This window comes from Agelaius phoeniceus, chromosome W, assembly GCF_051311805.1.
Source record: "Agelaius phoeniceus isolate bAgePho1 chromosome W, bAgePho1.hap1, whole genome shotgun sequence".
Lineage (NCBI taxonomy): Eukaryota > Metazoa > Chordata > Aves > Passeriformes > Icteridae > Agelaius > Agelaius phoeniceus.
The window spans coordinates 16514465-16540968 of NC_135301.1; positions in this window are offsets into that span (position 1 = coordinate 16514465).

Below are 26504 nucleotides of genomic sequence, written 5' to 3' on the forward strand. Positions count from 1 at the left end.
GACAGGGAATTTTCCAGACAGACGGGCAGGATCTTTGGGGACAAACAGAAAAATCTAGAATTATTCTAACTGCCATGGTGAGACATGGAACAAACAACCCCAGACAAAGACCAAACATCTTAAAACTGCCACAGGTAGGGAGCTTCAAATCCCCACTGCCACAAAAAAAACACATACCAAAAAGACATATCACCCATTAACAAAGCCTATAGCTATCCAGATTGGTGTAATTACACTGCTTGAGTGATCTCTGTATCCCCTCTCCACCCCAAAGTATTTCCAAAAGGAACGTTTCTCATCTGTGGTGACCGAGTATGGGCTGGGATCCCCTCGCGGCTCCAGGGAGGTCCCTGTAGCCTTGGCAAAGTTTCTACCCTCACTCCAAATATCACCTTGTTACATAATTGGAAAAAAGAAAGTGAATTTAAACGCCACAAAAGATCCTACACGGAATTTGATGAACATTATATAATTGGAAGAAACCAAAAAGGGTTGCTGTCTCCCTGTTCCTACCATGGGTAGCTGCAGCCAAAGCCCTTGGTGAAATAAATCACCTCGGGTGCTGGCTCAGTAAGCAAGCCTGTAAGAACTGAAATGAGGGATGTGGGACTCCAGGCAGCTCTCCAAAATGCAGTTTATTCCATCCAAGAGGTTACAGCAGTCCAGGGTTGTGGGCGACAGAGCCTGTGCCTACAGCTGTCAGCTCCAGCTGCAGGCAGGCCTGGAGACCCTTTGGTTTTGGTAACAATGCATTACATACTTTTCTTTGCTTAGCATCTTCATACAGTAGAACCAATCTATACCTTAACTGTTATCTGTAGCCTATCATAACTACTATAATTACCATATTCACGTTACTATTCTCCAATCACTAAAAGTTAGTACATTACAGTTTAAGCTAGAAGTTGCTTTTCAGTTTTCTTGCAGTGCAAAATTCTGAGACCTTTTTTCTACTTGCCACATCAGCAGGCTTGTATGCCTGTGCTATCTTTCTGCTTGGTAAAAACATCTTCTTGTTTCAGGTGGGTTTATCCTTTGCTCTAAGTCATAAAAACCCCTTCTAACTAACATACCCTTTGCCTTTATAGTTATCCAGTAATACTGGCTCATCAATTCTTTTCTTCTATATCAAAACTCGCTTCCATCTCTATTCCTTAATCAGACTCTACATTTAAAAATCTTTCTGCTAAGATATATTATCTGTGAGACTTTCTTGTCAAACTTTCATCCTTCCCAACACAAGCCAACACTACATCAGCTGCCCTGAGTGATCTTTTAAAGGAAGAAGAAACCACAAGACATGCATCACTTTAAAATTGAGCAGCAATTGACTTCCTACTGCTTGCCCACGGACATGGCTGCTAAGACTTCAAAGGGATATGCTGCTTCAATCTCTCTTCATGCTTGTAATCCATCCATGCAAACATCCAGAAACTGAAGGAACTCGTGAAGGACTTAAAAGTAGAAAACAACCCGGACTGGGTCAATGACCTTTTCAGTCAATGGGGGTTAACAGGATGGGTTGCATCTTTGGTTAAGGGAATGTTGTGGATTTTCCTTGTAATTGTCATTGTATTAGCTATGTTCTCATGCCTTTTCCATTATTTTAAAAAAACTATTGGGAATGCCTTCTTACTAAATACAGAACATGGAGTTATAGCAGGCACAGTGCCTGCAAGGCAGGATGGACTGGGACACCAGGATACACTGGGATACACCGTGCTCAGGACTGGGACCCACTGGGAGCAGGATCAGAGCACACTGGTGTAGCAGCCACAGGGCCTTCAAGGCCACCCTGGCGGTCAGTTGCCAAAGATAAAATGCCTAGTCATGATGACTGGACCAAAGAAGCCCTTCTTCCGCCTTCGGACCCTTGTTATCTCTCTGTAAGACCATAGGTCATATTTGCTTCGACCCTTACTATTGGATTGTTTCCCAAAACCCCTATACCCTATATAAGCTCCTACTTCTGTGCTGTTCAGAAGAAGAGCTGTCGCTGTCACCCTTCGCTGAAGCTGCCAATAAAGACACCTCTGTGGAACCTCATACAGCCTTCTCCTCTCTCTCCCCATGTCTGCTGAGGCACTTTGCAAGCAAAGAGCTGAATTCACCAAAGAGTTGATCTCACTTAAGAGCTAAGCTGCTTGCTAAGATTGCCTGCGGCTGGGAGCCTGCCTGAGGGACCTGGACAGGTTGTGCTTAGCGGGACTTTGCTATCCAGACACCTACAGCAGCCAGGGTTTGACAGACCCCAAAAACCCCCAGCCATAATACACTGAGACCCAGGAGGACCAGAACTGGGGCAGCAGGGATCATAGTGAGACCAACTGGGATTGACTGGGAGTGACTGAAAGTGACTGGGATCATACTGGTGGAAACTGGAACCTTACTGGGCCAAGTGGATGTGACTAGGAATAACTATGAGTATGCTGAAGGAAACTGGGATATATTGAGAGTGTCTGTAACCATACTGGGGGTGACTGGGAACACACTGAGAGAAACTGGGAGTGACTGAGTCTACACTGGGAGCAACTGGGATTGACTGGGACCATTTTGGTGGAGACTGGGATCATAAGTGGACTCATACTGGGATGATACTTGGAGTGACTGGGTCTATGCTAGGGGCCACTAAGAGCAACTGGGATCAGACTGGGAGGAACTGGGAGCAACTAGGACCATGATGGGACAAACTGGGATCATCATGGCATCAGAGTAGGATCATACTGGGAGTGACTGGGTCTGTGCTAGAGGCAACTGGGATCACACTGGGAGGAAATGGGACCAACCCATGGACAAATGGGATCATACTGGGAGCAACTGGCACCACACTGAGGGTGACTGGGGTCATTCTGGGATCATACTGGAAGTGACTAGGAGCAGGCTGAGGGCAACTGGGACCATGTTGGGGCAACTGGGATACACAGGAAGTGACTGGAATCATGCTGGAGGTGACTGGGAGTGGCAATGAGTATCGATGCAGGGCAACCCCCAGCCAGGGAATAACGTGCTCTGACTCCATGATTCAGAAGGCGGAACAAATGCTTTATTAAGCTATACTATGTTATACTAGATACTATACTAATACTATATATACTACTAAAGAAAAACCCGTGACCCTTACCAGACAGTCATGACACAGCTTTGACCTAATTGGTCAATCTGTCCAAACAACCATCAGCAGAGTCCAATTAACAAATCCCTTTTAGTAAACAATCTCCATAACACATTCCACATGTGCCAAACAACAGGCGCAGCAACTAGAGATAAGAATTGTTTTCTCTCTCTGAGCTTTCTCACTGCCTTCCCCAGGAAAAATCCTGGGAGAGAGAATTATGTCTCTCTCTGTTCAGAGAATGTGAATACCACAAATGAGCATCTGGAATCATGTTGGAAGCTACTGGGAGCAACTGGGAGTGACTGGGAACACACTGGAGGCAACAGGGATATACTGGGAGAGCCAGGAGTGACTGGGATCACAGAGGAACCATAAAGGAAGTTACTGGAATAATACTGGGAGTATCTGAGAGTAACTGGAATCATACTGGGAGTGACTAGGACAATACTGGGGGCAAATGGCACAGTACTAAGAGTGACTGGGTTCATACTGGAATCATACTGGGAAGGACTGGAACCATACTGGGAGTGCCTGGAACTATAGTAGGGGTGAATGGTAACACCTGGGACCATGCTGGGATCATACCATGATCATACTGGAAGTGACTGGGATGATACTGGAATCATACTGAGTGTAACCAGAAGTGACTGGGAGCCACAGGGCCCATGCTGGGAGTGACCTGGGGGGAACTGGCTCATCTGGGGCTCAGGGTAGTTCTCCCCCAGGGCTGCCCCAGGTCCTGATGCCACCCCCAGCCCCACAGAGCTGAGGGACAGGGGACAGCTGAGGGACAGGGACAGCCAGGGAACAGAGCCTGGCTGAGGGACACTGAGCTCCAGCACTTTGGGCTGCTGCCCTTGGGCTCCCAGCATAGGCCAAGGGGGAGAATCCCCTCCAGAAACTGTTGTTTGCTTTAAGCATTGCTCTGGAACATTCCCAAGGAGCCCCTGCAGTGCCTGGAGCCTGGCCAGGTTCCTGGGGCCACCAAAGCTGCTCTGGCAGTGCCCTCCTGCAGGGCACAGAGCACCCAAGGCAAGGCTCATGCTCGGCTCAGGGCAGGGACAGGGCACTCCCCTGGTAATTCTTCATCTGCTCTGCCATGATCCCTTTGGATTCCCAGCACCTCTGGGTGATCCAGGTGGCACCGTTGGACACTGCAAAGCTCCCAGATCCCAGTTGGAAGGAGATTAAATCCCACCCCTTGTAGCCGTACCAGTGGGATCCATGGACGCTCCTTTGGACAGGAGGTCACAGCTGGAAACCACCTGCGCTGTGTGGGGGCCTGGGAACAAGGAGAGAACAGACCCATGGAGCTGTGTCCCAACCCCACAGAGCCCCTTGGAGCTCTCTGGATTCCCATTCCAGTCCCACAGATCCTCCCCATTCCCACAGATCCTATCCCAGCCCCTCAGAGTCCTTCATTCCCAGAGATCCCAGCCCAGCCCCTGGCTCCCTCCACTCCCCCCGCTCTGGTTGTACTGGCCCTGTTGAGGCAGAGTGGAAATTTTCCAGAGTAGAAATCCATTTTGATTTAGGTGAAATGTACATCTTTGAGTTAAGTCTGTAGCTTGCTGTTTAGTCTGACTGCCTGTTCTTGCAAAAAACCAATGCAGTCCTCTTTCCTATACAACCTGCAAACCACTGTCAGATCGCAGTGCTCTCTGCCTGCTCTTTCTTACCTTGAAATACCAGTGCGCACATTACAGCCTCTCAAGGACAAAAGATCCGGAGGGATGTCACAGTGCATTCGTGTAGCACAGATGCTGAAAAGCGGCAAAGCTGAATGCCTTTGCTGAGCTTCAGTTCTGTGCAGATCACAGAATGAAGCAGCAAAAGACTGGGATGTTGTGCGCAGTGTACCTCATTGCAGAAGTCGAGAAAGAGCTTGTTCACAGAGCTGGGTGAGAATACGCTTGTAGCCATGGGACTTCATCACAAAACGTGGGGATAAGCACTTTCTTACACCTTCACTGCTGCAAAGGCTATGCAGCTATAGATAACCGAAAAGTACACGTCAATATAAAAGACATTCTGATGTCCCCTTCTTGTCGCCCAGCTTGTGATGTGGCGTTGTGCTCTAGCTCACTTGAATACAGAACAACTAATCCAGCAAAAGTGCTTCTCTTCTGGCTTCTTTCCCTACACGAGAGCTACATGGACAGTTTCGACTCTGGAAAATGAAAAAGGCTCAACTGTACTTCAAGCTGAGAAAAAACCTCGCACAGCACACAGTGGTTGTGTGCAGTATACGCACTAAAAAGCGGCAAATCAGAATGCCTTTGCAGGGCATCACAGCTGTCCAGATCACAGAAGGCGAAGAATGGAGCAGAAGAGCACAGGGCTTGTGTAAGCAGTGTACCCAATTGCAGAAGTCCAGCAACAGCTCATTCACAAGCAGAGTCAGCTGAGAATACATTTGCATCTGTGGGACGTCATTACAAAACACGGAGAGAAGCTTTTTATGACAGCTTCACTGCTGCAGATTTCTGCTAAACACAAGGTGTCCTTAAAGTCATCCTTCACCCAGGAGGTTTGACGTAGCACACACCAGAGATGACTCTGAGATGTGCACAGAACTGAAGCTCAGTGAAGGCATTCAGCTTTGCTGCTTTTCAGCGTCTCTGCTATATGTATGCACTGTGACATCTCTTGGGATTTTTTACCTTTGCGAGGCTGGAATGTGCCTGCTGGTATTCAAGCTGGGGAGGAGTGGGCAGAGAGCACGGCAATTTGACAGCAGTTTGCAGGTTGCCTAGGAAAGAGGAGTGCCCCTTGAATGCACAGCAAATACAAGTTTCAGGGGCAAGACTGGGGTAAGTGTGCTGTCCTGGCACAGTTTCTCCTTGTGAGACATAGTGGAAAAGCTTTTCGCTAAGATGCAGATGACAAGAGATGCAGAATATGGGGCTGCGGAGCACTCTGAAGGGAAGTGCCGGTCCCAGGTGTCTTTCGGCAGAAGCAGTGCTCTGGAGCGCACCGCTGCCACCACGGTTATCTGTGTGAGAAGTAGCCGCTTCTTCGCCTCTGGGAGATAGAGAGTGTGGCAGCTTCCAAGAGGCAAAGAACGAAGCTGCAAAGCACTGGGCTTGTGTGTGCAGCTTTCAGACTGCTAGGGTATGGTGGTTGCCACTCACCTGCCTGTTGAATTCACGTTAGCATTCTTATAGAAGTTCATGGACAACTTTCCTGTGCTTCTACCTAGTTGTCCTCCAGCACTGTGTGGAAATTCTTGTGCTTCCCTTTAGGCTCCGAGATTCAGAGAACTTGATGGCAGCTGCTGAAAAGAAGGGCACCAGTGAGTTTGATGTGGTTTACGTGGTGCAAGAGGAAAGGCGCAGCCCATGGCTGGCTTTTACTTCTACAGCCTATTGCTATGGGAGCAGCTGCTGAAAAATGTCAGGAGGGTTGTGAGAGTGAAAAATGGGATAGCACATCTTGCTGAGAAGGGGAGTGCCCAGCAGCAGAGTTTTGTGCGCTCTTCCAAAGCTGTTTGAACAAAGAATGCTTTGCGTTCCACAAAAACCTGCCACAATGAATGTTTATGAAAATGCTTATGTCCACGTTTAGAGAGGAGCTCCCACGGCAACCATGATCAGACTAAGAACGGTTTATTGCTTAGATAACATCAGTCTCAAAGGCCATGAGATTTATAAGACAGCAAGCAGTCAGCCATAGTCTAAGATAGTCACAAGTTCTTTGTTGCAAGACAGCATATAACTTTCTAATCCAATGGACAGTCGCCACAGAGTATGTTTTGTTTTCTAACCTGTCACCTTTACTTCTTTCTACTGCTATGTGGATACTTTTGCCCAATAAGGTCTTATTACATGCACACATATACATCTCTATTATAATATCTAAACTCTCAGCTTATTCTATTACAATCACATTACTACATTACTATAAACCCTTCATTATCTTATCTAATACAATTTTACTTACTTAATGCATACTCATAACTACAGAAACATAAGTTTATGATTTCTCTGTTCAGTGTCTGTGTACCTTGCTTTCACATCAGTCTAGGCTTCTTCTAAGGCTGTAAATCAAACCCTCTTGAGTCTGTGAAGATTTCTATCTTTCCGATTCCCACACCTCTTCAAACTCTCTCAGGAAATTCCAACTTGACTGTTTTTCAGTGTCTTCATTAGTGGGCTTTTTCTGGGTAGATCATGCAAACACTGCCTGTCTAAGGAAAAATCGAATGTCCCAGCTATGGAACATGTAGACAGAAGTTTGTGCATCATGAATGAGATGTGTGTGCTCACACACACATGCAGTGAGAGCAGAGCGGTGTTATGGTGAGGGGTGTGGGTTGGAGACACGGATGACACACACTCCAAAGGTCCTTGTGACAAACAGCCTGTTTTATTGTTCAGAGCTTACTTTTATAGGGAGTTCAAAACTCCCGGGTCTAGACAGCTCCTTTGGTCTGATCCTCACACAGCCCAACTCCTGACTAATGAGATACCTGCAGCCCAGGCTGGAACATGATAGGTGCAGGTCCCTGGCTATCAAGCCAGGGACTCCAATGGCACAGAGCAGAGTCTGGAACCACTGATGCAGAGCAATGTAACAGCAACCCCCAACCAAAACCAAGAATAAAAAGTATTCCTCAGTACAATTTTTTGACAGTAAGGCAGGGACACATAAAGAAAGAAAAATCTCCTGCTGAACAGTTGTGATTATGCAAACAGTGGCATCTTATTAGAATATTAATCTTCATAGGGGCAATTCATTCCCTTTTTGGAATAACTTTGCCTTTCCCACAAATTTATAGCTCCTTGTAGAGAAGGAAATGGTATTGACAGGGCACATTTCAATAGCACAGCAATTTCTTGCTTTATGTATTAATCTTTCCACAAATGAATCAAGTATAGAATGGTTGAAGAGGGAAGACTTTGCATGGGTAGGGTGTTGTCTAAAAGCTGATCCTGCAATCGGTTTGTTATAGGCGTGAGAAGCATCTGTGTAATCAGACACCTAATAGCAAACTTGTTACCAAGGATGGGTAACTTCAGCTGGATTAAAACCACAAGAGTGTAGATGTCTGCACGATGAAAGCAACCACTATTTTTATAGTCAAAGTTACTATTAGACAAAGGGTAAACATGTAAATGAAAAGTGGACATTTGGTATACTTCACTGTGCGTCTTCATACAAGTCAGTCCTATAGAAGAGACAAATTAACTTGTGGGAACATTGCATGATTTTAATGCAGAGTCACACTCATCTTTTGTTTATTTGTTGTGTGCTTGGAATGGAACATGCTGCTTTGAAGAGGGAAGGGCCTAACAGACATTCCACTTTACAAACACATATGCTTCCCTATTCTTCTGAGACCTCAGCACAGAGCCCTTATTTGCATGGCAGTTTCCTTCCATTAGAAGGGAAGTGTTGTCATCTTACTGAAAAGCTCCCATACCGTCTCAGTGATGTCTCATGGACAGCTCCTCACAACACTGATACCTTCTTCACAGCACAGCCAACAAACTCTATCTCTCCACTCAACCAGCTAACCCACTCTTTTGTAGCACTCTTCTTCTTATTGGACACAGCTGTGGCCTATTAAGGGCAGGCCTGTTTCTAATCTTTGGGGATTAGTACAGCTGCAACTCCTCAGGGGTGAGATTGCCTTCTACACTATTCTCTTACATTCTATTCCTCTGATAGTGGAGCCCTGGAAAATGTTAAAAATAGTCTTTGAAAATATTAGGCCTTGTGTTTTCTCAGATCACTGCACCTGCATAAGCAGTATGATAAATGATATAATTGTTAGATGTGATGATTGTTTAGTAGTTAAATGTAATTATTATATAACCATAAGAAGAATCGTGAGAAACTATGTTGGAAATTTAAAGGGGGCTATGTTTAGCTGAAATCTGTGTATACAATAGAACAATATAAGTTTGATAATTATCATGAAAGTTATATAACGATAGAGTATAAAACATGTTCACCTTGAATGTATGGTCGGAATCAGATTTGGGTGGAAATCACCCCGATTCCCGGAGATCTTCAATAAAAAGCACCGCATATAATCGCTTCTGTGATTATGTGTTTTTGAACGCTAACACCTCCACAGGGAAACTCATCTAGCCAAGCTTCAAAACCCCCTGCATCTTTTGGGGTAGTTCTTGGAAGAAAATAGGTAGCAGCTTTTCTACTCCACATTATTAATTTTTCATTCTCTTCCTAATGTACTTCAGGGAACAAGCTATCAATTCCCCACTGTTTCTATGAAAAGGCATGAAGCTATTAACTAAATTCCCATACATATAATAAGGAATAAAAGTCTTATGCTTACAAACATACCCTTATGCTATGAAAAGTATGGATTGTCAAGGGTGGAAGAAGATCTGTGTGAAAAGGGAGAAAACCCAGAAGCATGCAGGGATTTTCAGGTATGAAAGGGAAAACAACATTAAATTTTTGACCAAAAGAAATTGTTACCTGTGAAGAGAGAGGAGGAGGCACAAGCTGCCTTTGAGGCAGCTGACACAAGGACAGTCAGCCTCATGAGCAAACAAGAAAACCAAAAGAAACTTAACAAGAATCTCATAAAAAACTTAGTGGACAAATGCATAAACCCATTTGTTCATTTATTATGTGTTTAACATATATATATGTTCTTTATTCAGACAGGATTTTCAGGTAGAAAGCTAGTGTATGGCACCTGGAACCAATGGTGTATTGGCAATGGACAACATGCAGAACACGCTCCATCCTGAATACTACCATAGCAGAATCACAGAATCATAGAATGGCTGGGGTTGAAAAAGACCTTAAAGGCCATCTAGTTCCAACCCTCTGACATGGGCAGGGACACCTTTTACTTGCCCGGGTTGCTCAGAGCCCCATCCAGCCTGGCCTTGAACACCAGCTTGGGGTGTCCATAACTTCTCTGGGCAAGCTGTGCCAGTGCCTCATCACCCTCACAGGGAAGAATTTCTTCCTAGTATCTAATTTAAATCTGCCCTCTTTCACTTTGAAGCCATTGCCCATTGTCCTGTCTCCATAGTTCCTAATGAAGAGTCCCTCTCCTGCTTCCCTTCAGATACCGGAAGGTGTTGTGAGGTCTCCATGCAACCTTCTCTTCACCAGACTAAACAGCCCTAATTCTCTCAGCCTGTGGGAGGTGCTCTAGTCCTGAATACTGAACTACAGTATTGAATGATGATTTTTTTGAATCCTTTTAAGGTATTTTGGTTTTCAGCCTTAAATTAGGCTAAATATCTTTGATTTGTGGGTATTGCAAGTGAGCAACAGAAATCACTGCCCTGGCTTGCCTTTTCTACAGCTCATTTCCATGGGAGACTTGATGCAAACATCACAGGTGGCGGGCACACCATCATTCTGAAAGAGCTTTGCACAGTAAACATAGAGGAGGATTAAATATTGAAATGCAGATGATAGAAGCTGTCCAATGGACTGTGCTGGTGGAAATCAAATGCTAGTCTTGTATTTTGAATGCAAATAATTCCTCCCAATGAGGCCAGACAGGATTGTTTGCCTTTGAATCTGAGCACGTGGACAGCAGTGTATGGTCCACAGGTTGAAAACAGTGTAGATACTTCTCCTTTTTCTCATTAATGGCTCAGAGACTGAAAAGGCAGCTACAAAACAGTAAATGCATCCCTACAGATTCAAAAATTGTTGTTCTTAATTTGCATCTCCACCATAACAACAGATCGTTAGAACTAAAATACAGATGGGAATTTTATAGCTTCCCAGAAATGAAGCAGAAATAAGCCAATGGGGTTTAACAGTAGCTACAAGTCTTTCAGCATGAGGCATCTCAAAAGCATTTTAACCTTACAGTACTTTTCTGTGTTATGCTTTAATCTCAAGGAAGCATGCAAAAAAAAAAAAAAAAAAAAAGAAAAAAAAAGCACCAAATATATACATGACATGACTGAGATAATGAGCAAAATCAGTAACATATATAGAAACAGAACCCATGGTTTTTAACTTTCAACCTTGTCTTCTCAACACGCTCTTTAAAATGGAATTGTTTCCCTATGTCCCTTGAAACATTTTGGAGCAAAAAGCACTCTAAGGTCCTGATAAATGTTTTGTTCAAAAACCACTTGTTCTGGTTTTCTGTCCATAAGCGGAGTAACGTGTCTGTGCTGGTAGCTGGCCAAAGGAGGCAGGAAGAGTAATTGTCATCCACAACACTGGGGCTAAAGAAATTTCCACAGAAAATTACCTGCCCTGTTTTTTTTTCAAGTGTTGGATTGAAAGTTCAGAATCTGTTTTCATTTTTCCCATCCCTAGAATTAACAGAATTAGAACCACTCTAACGTCAGTCCTGCCAGAACACCCTGCCATGTGCTGTCATAGGGGATCTGCTGAAGTCCACTGACTCTTTACCAGTATAGTGCTTATCACTGCTGCAGATCAAGAACTTCTAAATAGTTTTGATTAATGCTCATTGAGTGGTTGAAAACAAGAAAAGAAGGACTAGACATTTGTATGATCAAATCCCCTGATGGAATAAAAAAAGGAGTATAATAAATGTATTATCATAAGAAGGGAGATGAAGGGTCCAAAAGATTACTTGCATGCTTACTGTTCTAAATCCCTTGTTATCTGGCAAATTGCAAAAGATTCCAGGCTTCCACCAAAATGCAAATCTGATTAAAATGCGAAACCTTACAGTTTACTGGATATAAAATTTCATAATCCATTTTTAAATCTTAGAGATTGTGATGTATTTCCTATTAATATCCTGAGGTTTAGAGCTGAAATTCAGAGAGAAAAGAATGATATTTTGACTTCATTCTATTAAATCATCTTGTCTGCACTCTCTCCTCTTGGTTTTCAGTTCTGAAACTCTGTATGAAAGGCATAGAGTTCTGGATTAATTCTTTTTAACAGTTTCCCCTGTAATTCTTCTTTTAAGGCAAACCTATAAAAATCCACAGTTTCTTACCCCACCACTACTAAAATTCTATTGAGAAGCAAAAAAACCCCATCAAACAACAAAATCTCTGCTCCAATTTGTATAAAAAGCAGTCCATTAACTGCTTTCTTAACATGTTCTTTATCTTGTATTAATATGGCAACCTTTTCTTGCTTTTATAGATTAGAAACAAATTCTTAAAGCTATAAGGAAACACAGGTTTACTGTATCTGATTCTGAGATACAGAAGTCCAGCAAGGAGTTCAGATGTCAAAGAAAGTGTCTGTACAACAAAGATTCAGCACAACACTAAAACATATGAGCTATTTTTCATGAAAAACAGCCAAACAAACTCATTAGACCTCTATACTATCATGGGTGCCTGCTTCCAGAACCTGACCTAACTTACTGGAAACTAGCTGCAATATTACTGTAAGCAATGCTGTGAATGTAGGACATTGTAATTCTTCTCTTCCATTGAAAACCACAAGTGGAGTCACGCCACTTGTCTTCAAAATTGTGTATTTCCTTGCAAACTGGTAAAATAATGATAAAGTTGTTGTGTTGTGTTATTATGCTCCCCCAGTTTAAGCTGGAATGTTCTGTTACCCCCTCTTTCTGTATAATGGTTCTGTCTGGAATCCCCCCTCTTTCCCAGTTATCTGTCCAGCACCGGTTACCCTGGAAACTCGCGCCGTTTCTGTCACCCCCAAATACCCCCCTTTTTATCCAGAATTTTCGATGCTATACATGGAATTCTTGGGCCGGGGACCGGGGTCCCACCTTTGAGCTCTCTCGGTTGGCTACCCGTTCTGTCACTCTGATAAAGCCCGCGCTCACCGTGGGCTCCCATTCGCTGCCTGTCTGAGCTCTCCCCCTCCTGTTTCTCCTATATAACACGCGTATTTTCCCCCCCCCGCCGCCCTTCGATCTGGCAGCTTCCCCTGGATGTTACTCCGCGTTCTGGAATAAGACCTGGACTTGCCCCGGTCGGGGGACGCTCTCCCATTCCCTGTCTATGGTCCCGTGCCTTTTTGTCCGCCTCTGGCAGAGCTGACCGCCGATCCGGCGCACCACTGTCGACGGAGCGGCTCCCGCGCTCCGTGAAGAGAAACCGCGCACTCCTCCCGCTCCGTCTGCTGGCTGGCAGGGACGACGTGCTCAGGCGGACTTTTAAAGTCACGGCTGCCACAGATTTTGGCGCCCAAACGTGCGGCACCTTCGTGTTCTCTCGGCACTCGCGGCGCCGGTAAGCGCCTCGCCGAAGAGAATCGTGGGACCCGCATACCGAGACAAACAGTCTCAATTGGTCGCGAAATCCCCCTGGGGGCGAATGCGGCGGCGTTTTAGCATGCTGTACTCCCTGGGGACGGGACGGCAGCTCCGAAGCACCTCAGGAGTCGTCCCAGGACAGGACACCACTCCAGACGATTTTTTTTTCGCCCTCGCTGGAATTCTGTGAGTCTTTTTCTCCCCCCTGTCCTTTTAACCCTTTTATTCTTTGTTGCCCTGGGCGGGCAGAGGCAATTTTCCTATTTCCTCGGCTGCGCAGCCACTCCCTTTTCAGACAGGGGCCAGCGTGGAGCTTTTCTTGATTTCTTTTTCCTTTTCCTGAAGTGGTGGGTGGTTTGAGCTGCTCTTAACATCTCTGCAATGGGTGCAAAGCAGTCAGCAGCTCAAGAGAGAGCTTTTATCCAAGTTGGGGATATCCTTGCTGGGGGGGGGTTCATATTCCAAAAAGGGAGTTGAAAAAATTAATAAAGTGGCTGTTTTCTCAATTTCCTGAAGTTTCCACTGACCAATTAGATAATTATAGTTTTGGGGATCTTATAACTAAGAAATTACACGACTCTGTAAAAAATGGAGAGACAAAACTGCCAAAAATCAGCTTTTGGTCCTCCCAAGTTAAAACATTGTTAAAATCAGGTTCTAAATTGAGAAAACAGTCCTCTTCTTCGAGTTTGCAACCCAGTTCTCCCTCTAACCCTGATCCTAGCCCTTTTCCCTCCCCTGCTTGTCCTAATACTGGGATTCTGAGAAGAGCAGCTCGCTCCAGCAGGGCGCAGGGTGGTCATCTTTCCCCTGGCTCTTCTCAGAAATCCCAATCCCCTCGCCCTAGGAGTCCTGGCCAGACTCTTAGGGGATCTTTTCCTTCTCCCTTTCTCCCGGTTCCCAAATCCCCAGTTAAAACCTCTCAAGTTCGTTTTCAGTTCCCCTCCCAAGATGGCTCCTGTGGAGCACAAGATGGAGGGGACCACATAGCTTTTCCAGCCCTTTTTCCATCTTCTCGCTACAATCCTTTTCGGTCAAAAAAACCCCCTTTCCTCTCTCCAGACTCCTCCCAACTTCCCTCCCCCCCCCGCCCCCCATCAGCACCTCCCCTTTCTCCTCCCCCTCTCTACCAGCAAACCACGCCAACCGTCTCCTCCCTTGGGGCGGCACCTTCGTCATCTGATGCCCCCGTCCAGTCCTCCGACAAGTCCTCCAGCCACTCCCCCTCCCCTCCCCCTTCCGATTCCCACGCTTCGGCATCTGGGGGGCAGGGGGAAGGGACCCGGGATCCGGAGCCGGTTTCCATCCCATCAGTGGCTCTGGTCTCATACCATGTCGGGTTCGGCTGTCTGTCTCTGCCCCGACACGGGTAGAGTGGTTCTTGGGTGGCACGCGATTCAAGGGACAAGTCTGGACTCTTCAGCTTTTCGATCTTCAGGTTGTTTATTATTTCTTATCTACAAAATTTTCTGTCTGCCCAACAGAGGTCTGATCTGCAAGCAGTCACAGGCACTCTCTGACCACCCACGGGGCGGTCATGTCTTTTTATACTAAAATCTACGTACACAATATTTACCTTTATTTCCCAATGCTTTTCACCCATGTTGGCAAGTGCACCTTCACCAGAAACCAATCCCCAAGTGCCAACATCATCACAGGAGATGGAGGACAAGAAGAAGAAAGAAGAAGGACGAGACACGCCCTGATCCCTCCATCTTGTCTCCATAACCCCCCTGTACCAAAAACCTTAAAGTCTATATCTCACCCTCTAAATGTGTCTCTTTTACACCTTGTACTCTAAAGTGATTCTCTTGTCCTCAAACTCTTGTTACTTCTGTGGATGGATCAAAATCAAGCCACCAAACACTCTTGGCAACATTCCAGGATTTTTGAGACCCCCAAGGGTTCTCCTGGCATCTCTGGACATCGGGAACGATGTGCTGAGATCCCACATCTCCCCCTTCTGTTTGCACCAAGAAGACTTCTTTGGCAACTTGACTCATGACACGTCTCACACACATAAAGATGCATGGGACGATGAGCATGAGGACTAAGAGTATTATTAAAATATAAAATCCCATTTTTAAAAATCCTCTCCATAAGGGAGAAAGATCAAAAAATCCCGCCACATCATCAATCCATGACCCAGTGATTTCGCCTAATTTCTTTATACTGTCTTTTATATTTTGAATGCTTTCATGAATTGATCTCGAATGATCTGAGAGATTCATGCAGCACATTCCCTCAAACTCTTCACATCCATGTCCATGAGCGAGCAACAGATAATCGATTGCTGCCCTATTTTGAAGAGTTGCCTCTCTCACACTGCTTATATCTTTTAACATGTCACTCAAAGCGAGAGAGACTGATTGAGCATGCTTGCTCAACCAACAACCCATGTGGTCCAGTTGAGTCAAGGCCACCCCCGACGCTGTCTGAGGTGAGAAAATTGCTGCTGCAATTCTCCTTGCCTTGTCCCAGGTGTATACTTCATCATCACAGTCTGCACTGTAATGTTGCAAGGACCTTTTTTCTTTGTGTTTTTGCTCTCTCAACACTTTTAAATCTGGTGACAACATTGAAATCCTCCCAATGCTGCATGGACCTCCCTTGGCATTTGCAGGAATGCCGTGCCAAATTCTGTCCCCACAAATTAAAAACAACCCACGTGGCAATTGCACTGGGACTTGGATTGATCCTTTGGCTGTCGTCACAGTGTGATTACACCAAGCTGATGCGTTTTTATAATATTCGTGATTTGGTGTGACATCAATGCTTTTGTTTGTCCTTGACACATTCGAATTTTCAAATTTCATGCATAGCTTCATTGTTGTGGACCCAAAAATCTCCAATTCCTGCGGTTCAGTAGAAGCCACAGGTAAAAGATGTGTCCACGCACACCATTCATTCACAGGATCTTTGATGACCTGCGAAATCTCCATTGAAGGATGCCCTGGAATCGGCCATTCGCCCACTGGCAACCCAACCATGCATGCCGTGAATGGTTTCCCTGGTTTCGAATGTGTCAGGCAGATACTTTCTAAATTTGCTGCCTGGGCTAATGTTTCCCAAACATTTTGTTTTGGCTGACTGACAGGTAGATTTGCTCTATTGCTTAAAGCAACAGATGAAAGCATGAGCATCATGAAACTCATGACTTCACCCTTATAAAAAACCATTTTCATGCTCCCACTCAAAGCCACAAAGGAAAAAACCCCCCAAAGTTTTTATTCTTTTTGTTCTCCTTCTGAGTTGTTGTTCACAGCTTGAGTTTCTTCCTCCGTCTGTGTGCTCGTTTCTCTGCTTCCGGGATCTGTGCTCTCCTGCTCTCTTGTTCGAAATGGCTTCACGTGTCGCGCTGACACCCACTTCAGCCCTCGCCCTGTGGAAACACAAGCGAAACCCTTGCCCCAAGTGATTAGTTTGAAAGGACCCTCTATTTGTCCTGTCTCTGGGTTTCTGATCAAAACCAAAGGATTCTCCCTTAGTTTTGCCTGAGAGCTGTTTGAAAAATGCCTCACGATTGGTGGATTGGGTTCAGAAGACAAACTGTTAAGAAAATTCAACACATACAATGCTTTGTTTAACTTCATATGTGGTGTCGCCTCTGGCTCCCCCCTTTTCTGCCTGTCCAAAAGGGATTTCAGGGTGTGATGTGTTCTTTCAATGATTGCCTGACCTGTGGGTGAATGTGGAATGCCAAATGTGTGTCTGACACCCCATCTTTTCAGGAATCTGTCAAGCACCCTGCCTGTATATGTTGGACCATTATCAGTTTTTATTTCTTGAGGCACACCTAATGATGCAAACGCTTGTAAAAAATGTCGACAAGCATGTTCTGCTGTTTCCCCTGCATGTGCTGAAGCAAAGACTGCCCCTGAAAATGTATCTACGGATACATGAACATTTTTGAGGCTCCCAAATGATGGATATTTTGTGACATCTGTTTGCCACAGCTGAAGACTTTGCAGTCCTCGTGGATTGACTGCTCCTGTCGAAGCAGGTGGTTGCACGAGTTGACAATCTGGACAAGCACTAATGATTTCCCTCACCTGAGTTTTTGTGAGACAAAAGGATTCCATCAGCGCCTGCGCATTCTGATGAAAAAATGCATGACTCAGTCGTGCTTGCTCAAAAATGTCCAGAAGTGTTTGTGAAATGGGCATTGTCAACCTGTCTGCCTGAGCATTCCCTTCCGCTAGAAATCCTGGAAGTGTTGTGTGCGCTCTGATGTGAGTGATGAAGTATTCTTCTTCCCTGCTTTCTAGCACTGCTTTCATGCTCACTAGATAGGAATATAAAACTTCATTGCTGACTTCTTTCAAGAGCGAACCTTCCAATCGTTTGACCACACCTGCAACGTATGCAGAGTCCGTGACCAAATTGAGCGGTTGTTGGAACAACTGAAATGCTTGGACAACAGCTGCCAACTCCACAATTTGTGGAGAGCCTTGAACCGTCTTCACGTTTGATTCCCATTCCCCTGTCGTTGAGTTCATCCACGTGATCACTGACTTGTGTGTCTTTCCTGATCCATCAGTGAACACTGTGATCCCGTCCAGAGGTTCTTCACTTATTTTTGGCTTTGCTCTGTAGCATATTTGTGATTGCAACATTCTATGTTGTGGAAAATTGATTGTGCAAGCTCCTGGAAAAGCTAACAATGCAATTAACAAATCTTTTGACTTCTGCATCGCCCAATCAAAATAATCTTTCTTCAAAGGCAGATATATCTTTGAAAATTCTTGTCCCGCCATTGTCAGCAATCTTGTTCTCCCCTTTATGATGATCTGTGCTGCCATCTCCAAATCTGTCAGAATTGTCTTTGAAGGCCTATATGGTAGGAAAATCCACTCTATGATTATTAAAGGATCTCTCTGAGATGCGTCCCATTGAAAGATTAAACCATGGAATTGTGCTTTCTTTCCCAACACTGCTAACTGGAAAGGCAACGATTCAACGAATCGATGTGCCTGTCTCTTCTGAATGGCATCTGTAACTTTTTCCAACTCCTTCTTTGCTTCCTTTGTGAGCGTCCTGGGAGATCGAATGTCTGCATCTCCTCTCAAGAGGTCAAGCAATGCTGGAATGTCGCTGTTTGTGATTCCTAAAATCGACCTCATCCAATTGATTTCCCCTAGAAGTTGTTGTAAATCATGTAGATTGTTGACTCTTGTGCTGATTTCCATCTTTTGAGGCCTTATTGTTCTCTCCGAGATTTTCCATCCTAGATATTTCCAAGGCGCGACCTCCTGAATCTTTGAAACACTGATTTCCAGACCTGCCTTTTGCACTTCTGCAATCACACAGTCACGAGCCTTTTGCAGCTCTTGTTGTGTTGATGCCGCAATGAGCAAATCATCCATATAATGAATGATTCTCACCTTCGGGAATTTCTTCTGCGCTGGTGACAAAGCTCGTGCCACGTACCATTGGCAGATTGTCGGCGAGTTTTTTAGGCCCTGAGGAAGAACGACCCAATGGTACCGCTGCAGAGGCGTTTCCTTGTTGATACTTGGAACTGAAAAGGCAAGCCTCGGAGCATCATCCGGATGAAGTGGAATGCTGAAGAAACAGTCCTTGAGGTCAATGACCACAAGCGGCCAATCTCTGGGAATCATCGAAACAGATGGAAGACCCAGCTGAAGCGGTCCCATGTCTTCGAGGACTTCATTGATCTTCCTGAGATCGTGTAACAACCTCCATTTGCCTGACAGCTTCTTTTTGATGACAAACACTGGAGAATTCCAAGGGCTGTTTGTTGGCTTGATGTGTCCTTTCTGCAACTGTTCTTGGACCAGGGTTTTCAATGCACTCAACTTTTTTTGCTCCAGGGGCCACTGATCCACCCAGACTGGATCATCTGTTTTCCAAGTCAACTTCAATGTGGAGAGTGCCGCAGTGACCCCTACTAAAAATCCACCTCGATCTTCGTACCCCATTGTGCCAAGAGATCTCGTCCCCAAACTGTAATTGGCTTCTGCACAACGAAAGGACGAATGATCGCCGTCTTGTTTCCTGGTCCCGTGACAACGATGGCATTCTCACTCTGCAGACACAGAGAAACTCCCCCTATGCCTGAGAGAGATCCCAAGGGCGCAATCAAGCTCCAGTTGCGCGGCCAAAAGATATAGGATATTACCGTGACATCTGCCCCTGTGTCGAGCATGCCTCTGACCTCTATTGTTCTGTCTCCACAAGTTAATTGGCATGTGAGCGTGGGTCGATCTCGACCTATGTGCTTTACCCATGTGGTATGTATTTCGACATGTTCCCTCAAAGGAAGCCCTTCTTCATTGAAGATTGACAAGACTTCAATGGCGTGTGGTGGCAGAGCAAAAGCTCTCGCGATCTGAGTGTTTTCCGCCACAGTCAATGGTGGACGAAGTGCTTTTGCCAGAACTGTCAGTTCCGTATTTTTATCTGCGGAAACAACTGATGGATAAACAATAAGTCCTAGGATTCTGCTCCTATCCTGTCCTATTATTAAGAAATCTTGTTTTTTGTATGAATCTCCGTGGATCCCTGTTGGAACCTCCGCATGGCTTTCATCCAGAAAGCAAATTAATTTGGAAGTTGCCAGTGTGCACTGCGCTCCTGGTGGAAGGAGTTCTGGGTCGCTTGAGAATCGGCTGAGGAGTTTGCTGAGGGCGTCTGCTTGACGATCCCCGATGATTGTCCTGTTGGTTGTTGTGTCACCGCCATCACTTGTGTCGACGCGCACTGACGGTTTGTGGGCGCCCTCCTTCTCCCGTTTCCCAAAGTGGTAAAGGATTCCCTTCCATGTCTGTCTGGGAAAAACATTCCTTCACAGAGTGTCTTCCTCTTCCACACCGCGCACAAAGTGGCTTTGCAGGCTTTTATGTCTGCACTTGTGCGTGTGCATGTGGACAATTCTTTTTCAAGTGTCCAAACGCTCCACATTTGTAGCATTGTCCTCCTGATGGATTGCTCTTCTTCTGGATGGTTGCAAGAACTTTATTTATGTTTTCACTCTGTTGTTGGAGTACCTTTTCCAGCATCTTTTCAACTTTGTCCTGATCTTCTGACTGCCTCTCTGGGTTTCTTCTTATCTGTTCTCCCCATTCTCCTCTCAGCTCATCCCTCACGATTGATGCGACATGCTGAGGTGTTCCCACTCTGCTGCATGCCTCCACCATCTCTGCCAAGGATGGCCGTCCTGGCATTGCGCTGATGACCGGTTGACAATCCGGGTTGGCATTGCCGAAAGCTAAACTTTCCATGAGAGGTTGCTTCGCCTCGTCAATCGTCACCTGTCGATCCACAGCTTGCGAGAGTCGATCTATGAAAGATGAGAATGGTTCTGTGGGACCTTGCCTGACGCATGAGAATGGGACGTCCGGAACTCCCGCCGGAGCAATCTGCAAGATCGCTTTGCGTGCTGCTTCTTTGATGTCATTCAACACCCGTCGTGGAAGCCGTGCTGCTTGCTCCACTGGATTGTCATCTGGAGGATCTCCTGCCAACTGTGCTTCTGTGAGGTTTGTGTTTGGCCCACCTTGATAGCTGGCTCTCAACTCTGTGAGATATCTTCTCCATCTTCTGTTCCAGATAAGACTTTGTGTGTCAGTGAGAATCATCGACACAAGACATCGAATGTCGAATGGCGTGAAATCATATGTATTGAATGTCCCCTTCAGGAGCTGTTTGAAGTACTGCGAATTCAGACCATTGTTTTGAATGGCCTTTGATAAGTCCTTGACCACCTCGTGACCCAGCCTTTCCCACCTCGGATTTTGGCCTTGTGCATCATATGTCACTGGCATTATTATGTCTCCTGATCCTCTGATCAAACCCTTTTCCTTTGATAATTCATTTCTAATTTCCTTCCAGTCTATCAGTTCTATTGGTTGTTCTTCTTCCTCCTCTTCTGGAAACTCCATTGGCCATTGCCTGCACAATGGAATCGTGGAGGCTCTTGGTGATCCTTCGCTCCATGTTCTTTGACTTGAGGTCCTCGGTCTCGCTCCTAAATCCGGAAAAGAAACTTGAGGCTCTCTTGAACGTGTTCTTTTTGCTGCATCAAAAGACTGCAGAAGATTCCTTGCTGCTTCCGCTGCTGAAAGCATCCATGCTGGAATTCCCTCTCTTGCTGTAATATGTATCATTTCTTCTTCTTGAGGCTGTGCTTCATCTGAACTGTCTTCAACTTCATATGATCCTGAAGTTGATGGAATATTATCCTTTTGTTGTGTTGTTTTTGTTGTTTTTATCTTCTTTGATGTGGCTTTCTTTTTATAAATTCTTGGAAAAAATTGCTGCAATGTTGCAGTTTGGCCAGCAGGTGATGTGGTGGCGCTGTCGAGCAGGTCCGACATGTCCTGCAATGTGGTCGTCCCTCCACGAGGTGGCGATGACGACACGAACTCCATCGGTTCTCGCTCAGCAGACTGCAACGCTCGCAACCTTGTTTGAGACCGAGTTTGCATGGCTGTTGACTGAGCTGGCATTGAGGGTTGAGTACTTGAGCGTTTCTTTTGAGTGGAAGGGGTTTGAACCATAGGGTTTGAGGCTAGAGGCATCGGGCTCAGAGAGGGGGTGGAGCCCCGGGATGTCGAACCCCGAGCGTGGCCCCTCCTTTTCGCCCCAGACGTCACAGAGGATCGGACCCGCCCCCAACCTCGCACCGCCGGCACTTCCCGTGCATGCGTGCCTTCGGGGACGCCCTCTGCCTCCCCTGTACTGACGTCACTGTCTCCATCGCGCTCCACCTCCGAAGCCTCCTCCCTATTGTCTGTTCCTGCCCCTCTCTCCTCCTCCTCTGACGCTGTATCCACACCCCCCGCCGAAGCGCGCAGCCCCCCCTCCGCGGGTGTCCCCTTTCTCACTGCGATTCGAGCCGATCTCCGGGTCCAGACTTCCGGGTCTGACGTCACCACCGTGCGTCTCCTGCGTCCCCCCACAGCAGCTCTCCAGAGCTCTGCAGCTGCTCCGCCCTTGCCGCCCATGTCTGACGCTGCCGCGCCGGTTTGAGAGCCCTCCCCGGCTGTCCCCTGAGCTTTGCTCGACCCGCGCGCTTTTGGCACCGCTCCAGAGGTGGCTGTCGCCGCTCTCGGCGTTGCGCTCGCAAAAGCCGCACCAGAACCCGTGTCTCCCATCGCCTCCATGCCCCCCCCGCCGGCCGCCGCCGCGCCTGCCGCGAGAGAGCGCATCCCCCCTCCCCGACTCCGCCACGTTTTCCACCTCCTCCCCCCCTGATTCCTGCGAATCAGGACGGTACACTCCGGAAGGGTGACCTGTCTCCTCGATGTCGCTAGGAGAAAACTTTATTTCATCAGGGAGTGGAATAGTATCATCAGTGTCTGAGTCGGAGTCTGAAGCCCCTGCACTCTCTGGGGTCTCAGGGTGCTTTAGGGTTCCCTTGGGTTTTCGGGATGGTGGGACTGAAGGCAATGACATTTCTCCTTGCACCCTTTTCTCGGGCACCTTTTCCCCCGGGCCAATTGAGATCAGAGCCAATTTCTGCTTGGAACCTTGCTCTGCTCCCTCTGCCCTTGTGGGACTCGCAACAAGTTGTTGCCTGGCTGACCCCCTAAATTGAGTCGAGGTCGCCTCTAACATAATTCTTGCTGAAGACAGCAATTTTAAGGCTGTTTTATCCTCATTGATGGCTAGAAAATATAGATGTCTGTTAACTTCTTGCCAAAAGCCTACTTCAAATAACAACCTTGTTTCGGAGTACGGGTAATTACACCGCACCCACAGCAATAATTCTCTAAGCTTTTTCTTTGGGATCCCCTTAGTGTGTGTGTCTGCCACGCCCTGTAGGTCGGACAGAATTTCTATTTGTTCCTGGGAAAGTGTACCCCCCATGTTCTTAATTCTTGACCTTCTCACTGAATTCCTGTCGTCAGAGCAGTCCGAAGGCTCCTGGTCTCTGGCCTGCAGGTCACAGGAGATGGATCCGGAGGCGCCTTTCCGATTCCGATCCGGGCTGTTCTGCTACGAACTTTCTTCGGCTGAGGTGGAGTGCGATGTCTTCTGTGGCTGCTGCGTTTTCAGATTCTCCCTGCTGCTTTCTGGCTGTTTTCCCAAGGAGTTATCAGGCTCTCCTGGGAATGAGTCCAACTCGGGAGCTGCCCACTCAGTGCTTCAAGGCTGCCCCTGTGCAAGAGGTGCACAGCAGAGCTCACCGTGGCTCAGCGAAGACTGCCGGATGCTGCTGGATCGCTGGTCGCTGCCGAGCTGCTCCCCGGGTCGCCGCCGGGTGCCCACCGAGTGCCGGTGCCCACCCAGGGACGCCAAATGTCGGGTTCGGCTGTCTGTCTCTGCCCCGACACGGGTAGAGTGGTTCTTGGGTGGCACGCGATTCAAGGGACAAGTCTGGACTCTTCAGCTTTTCGATCTTCAGGTTGTTTATTATTTCTTATCTACAAAATTTTCTGTCTGCCCAACAGAGGTCTGATCTGCAAGCAGTCACAGGCACTCTCTGACCACCCACGGGGCGGTCATGTCTTTTTATACTAAAATCTACGTACACAATATTTACCTTTATTTCCCAATGCTTTTCACCCATGTTGGCAAGTGCACCTTCACCAGAAACCAATCCCCAAGTGCCAACATCATCACAGGAGATGGAGGACAAGAAGAAGAAAGAAGAAGGACGAGACACGCCCTGATCCCTCCATCTTGTCTCCATAACCCCCCTGTACCAAAAACCTTAAAGTCTATATCTCACCCTCTAAATGTGTCTCTTTTACACCTTGTACTCTAAAGTGATTCTCTTGTCCTCAAACTCTTGTTACTTCTGTGGATGGATCAAAATCAAGCCACCAAACACTCTTGGCAACATTCCAGGATTTTTGAGACCCCCAAGGGTTCTCCTGGCATCTCTGGACATCGGGAACGATGTGCTGAGATCCCACAATACCACCCTGAGGGGGCGGGGGGAACCCAAGCCCAGTGGACTCCCTTTCCCCACCACCAAATTAAAGAACTCTGCAAGGCCCAAAAGGATTTCTCCCGGGAGAGTGAATACTTCCGGGGGATTCTAAGGGCCACTTTAGCAGGAACGGAAGTCACTCCCTATGACCTCCGAAACCTTTTCTCATGCCTCCTCAACCCCACTGAATATGAGATGTGGGAGGCGGCATGGAGAAGGGAGGTCGTGGGGATCCTTCCCTCTTTGTCGGTGAACCTCCACACAGGGCTTGATCGTAATGGTGAAGGCATCTCGGTCTAACACCTGTGTGGGGAGGGAGTTTTTGCTGACGGGCTGTTCCAGGCCAGAATCATCCCGCCTGAAGTATTAAGGGAAAGCCGGAGAGCAGCAGAGAGGGCTTTATTAAGGTTGCCATCGGGGGTGCCCCAAATTTCCTATTCAAAGATCATGCAGCAAACTGACGAGCCAGTCATTCTTTTTGTTGAGCGTCTCCGAAAAGCCATTGAATCGCAGGTGCAGGGGGAGGAGACCAGGAAAGAACTCCTAAAGGAAGTGGCCTCCACCAATGGCAATCCAGCCTGCAGGGATGCTATCTTGAGCCTGCCGCTGGACCCTCCTCCAACCCTGCAGCGGATGCTGGAGATCTGCGCCCGCAAAGTCTCCTTGGCTTCTGGGGACCTTGAGCCAAGGGTCCAACCACCGCCCAGACGCGTCGCTGCTGCTGATACCTGGGATGCTGCTCCAGTTGACCCTGCTCCTGCTTCCCAGATGAGCCATCCACCGCCATCCAGTACCTCTGGGCCGGTCCACAGGAGGACTTCCCCCTGCCATCTGTGTGGACAGTTAGGGCATTGGATGCCTGACTGCCCCCTGCGGAAGCAGTTTTATGAGTTTAAAAGGGGGCAGGGACTTCAGGGGAACCCCCCGCCAAAAAACTAGGAGCTGAGCGCAGTTCCCCCCTGCGTGCAGAAATAAATAAGGTGGGTTCAACAGCATTATGCAGGGAGGGGAAAAAGGGAAAACCGCCTGCCACCTCAACCAAATGTGACTTTTTTTTACCGGACTTGTCATGCTTATCATGCCTCCGACCTATGCCTATTCTAACCACCTTTTCCAAAATTGAACCTTTCAGGCTGCAGCTGACGGAGCCACTCCATCTGAAAGACTCCGATTTTCATCTTGTGACTGTGTGCCCGGAGTGCCCAGGTAACTGAGGACGGATCAGCTGTGGGTATGTAGTTGTCAGAGACACAAAATTCACACCATCAGAGGTAAACATTGTCCCGGGTCTCTTGACATCAGACCCGGGGCAATTCTCAATGGGGCTGTACTGTGTCTGCCCTCCCCTCTTCCTGCCCAAGGGACATATTATTGCTCAGGCCATTCCAGTGCCTGAGCTAACCTGGGTCCCAGGACCGCCCTCTATACCACCTCAAGACAAACATCCTACGGTGGCCTGGGCTCAGATCCTTGGGCGGGAGAAACCAAAAATTACTTGTCAACTCTCGAGGGGAGGAGACCAAATACCCCTTAAGGGTCTTTTGGACACAGAGGCAGATGTGACGATCATTCCTTCTCGGGAATGGCCGTCGCATTGGGAATTGCAGGACATGGCTGGTCATGTCCGTGGTGTTGGGGGTCTTCAATTGGCCAAACAATCAAAGAGCACTGTGCAAATTAAGGGGCCGGATGGGCAATTGGTGTCTATACACCCATTCGTTTTGGATTATACGGAACCCCTGTGGGGGAGGGACCTCCTTGCCCAGTGGGGAGCCCGAATTGACCTACCAGTGGCTCCTCAGGTTTTTCAATTAGCGGTCGCTGCTGAGCGCTCTACCTGGAAACTGAATTGGAAATCAGACAAACCAGTACAGGTAGTGCAATGGCCACTCAATAAACAAAAATTGAAGGCACTCAATGAGCTCGTCAAGGAGCAGTTACTTAAAGGCAACCTGGTGGAGACCATGTCAGAGTGAAACTCCCCAGTGTTTGTCATCAAAAAGCCAAACAAAGATAAGTGGTGGCTCCTTCATGACCTCTGACAAATTAATATTGAAGATATGGGTCCCCTCCAACCCGGGATGCCGTCCCCGATGATGCTCCCTTGAAATTGGAATCTGGCAGTTATAGATATCAAAGATTGTTTTTTCCATATTCCACTTCACCCGGACGACGCTCCACGTTTTGCATTCACGGTTCCTGCCATCAACCGTGAGGCCCCAAGCAAGCGCTACCATTGGCGTGTTCTTCCTCAGGGGATGAAGAACAGCCCTGTGATTTGCCAGTGGTATGTCGCTTCCTTGCTG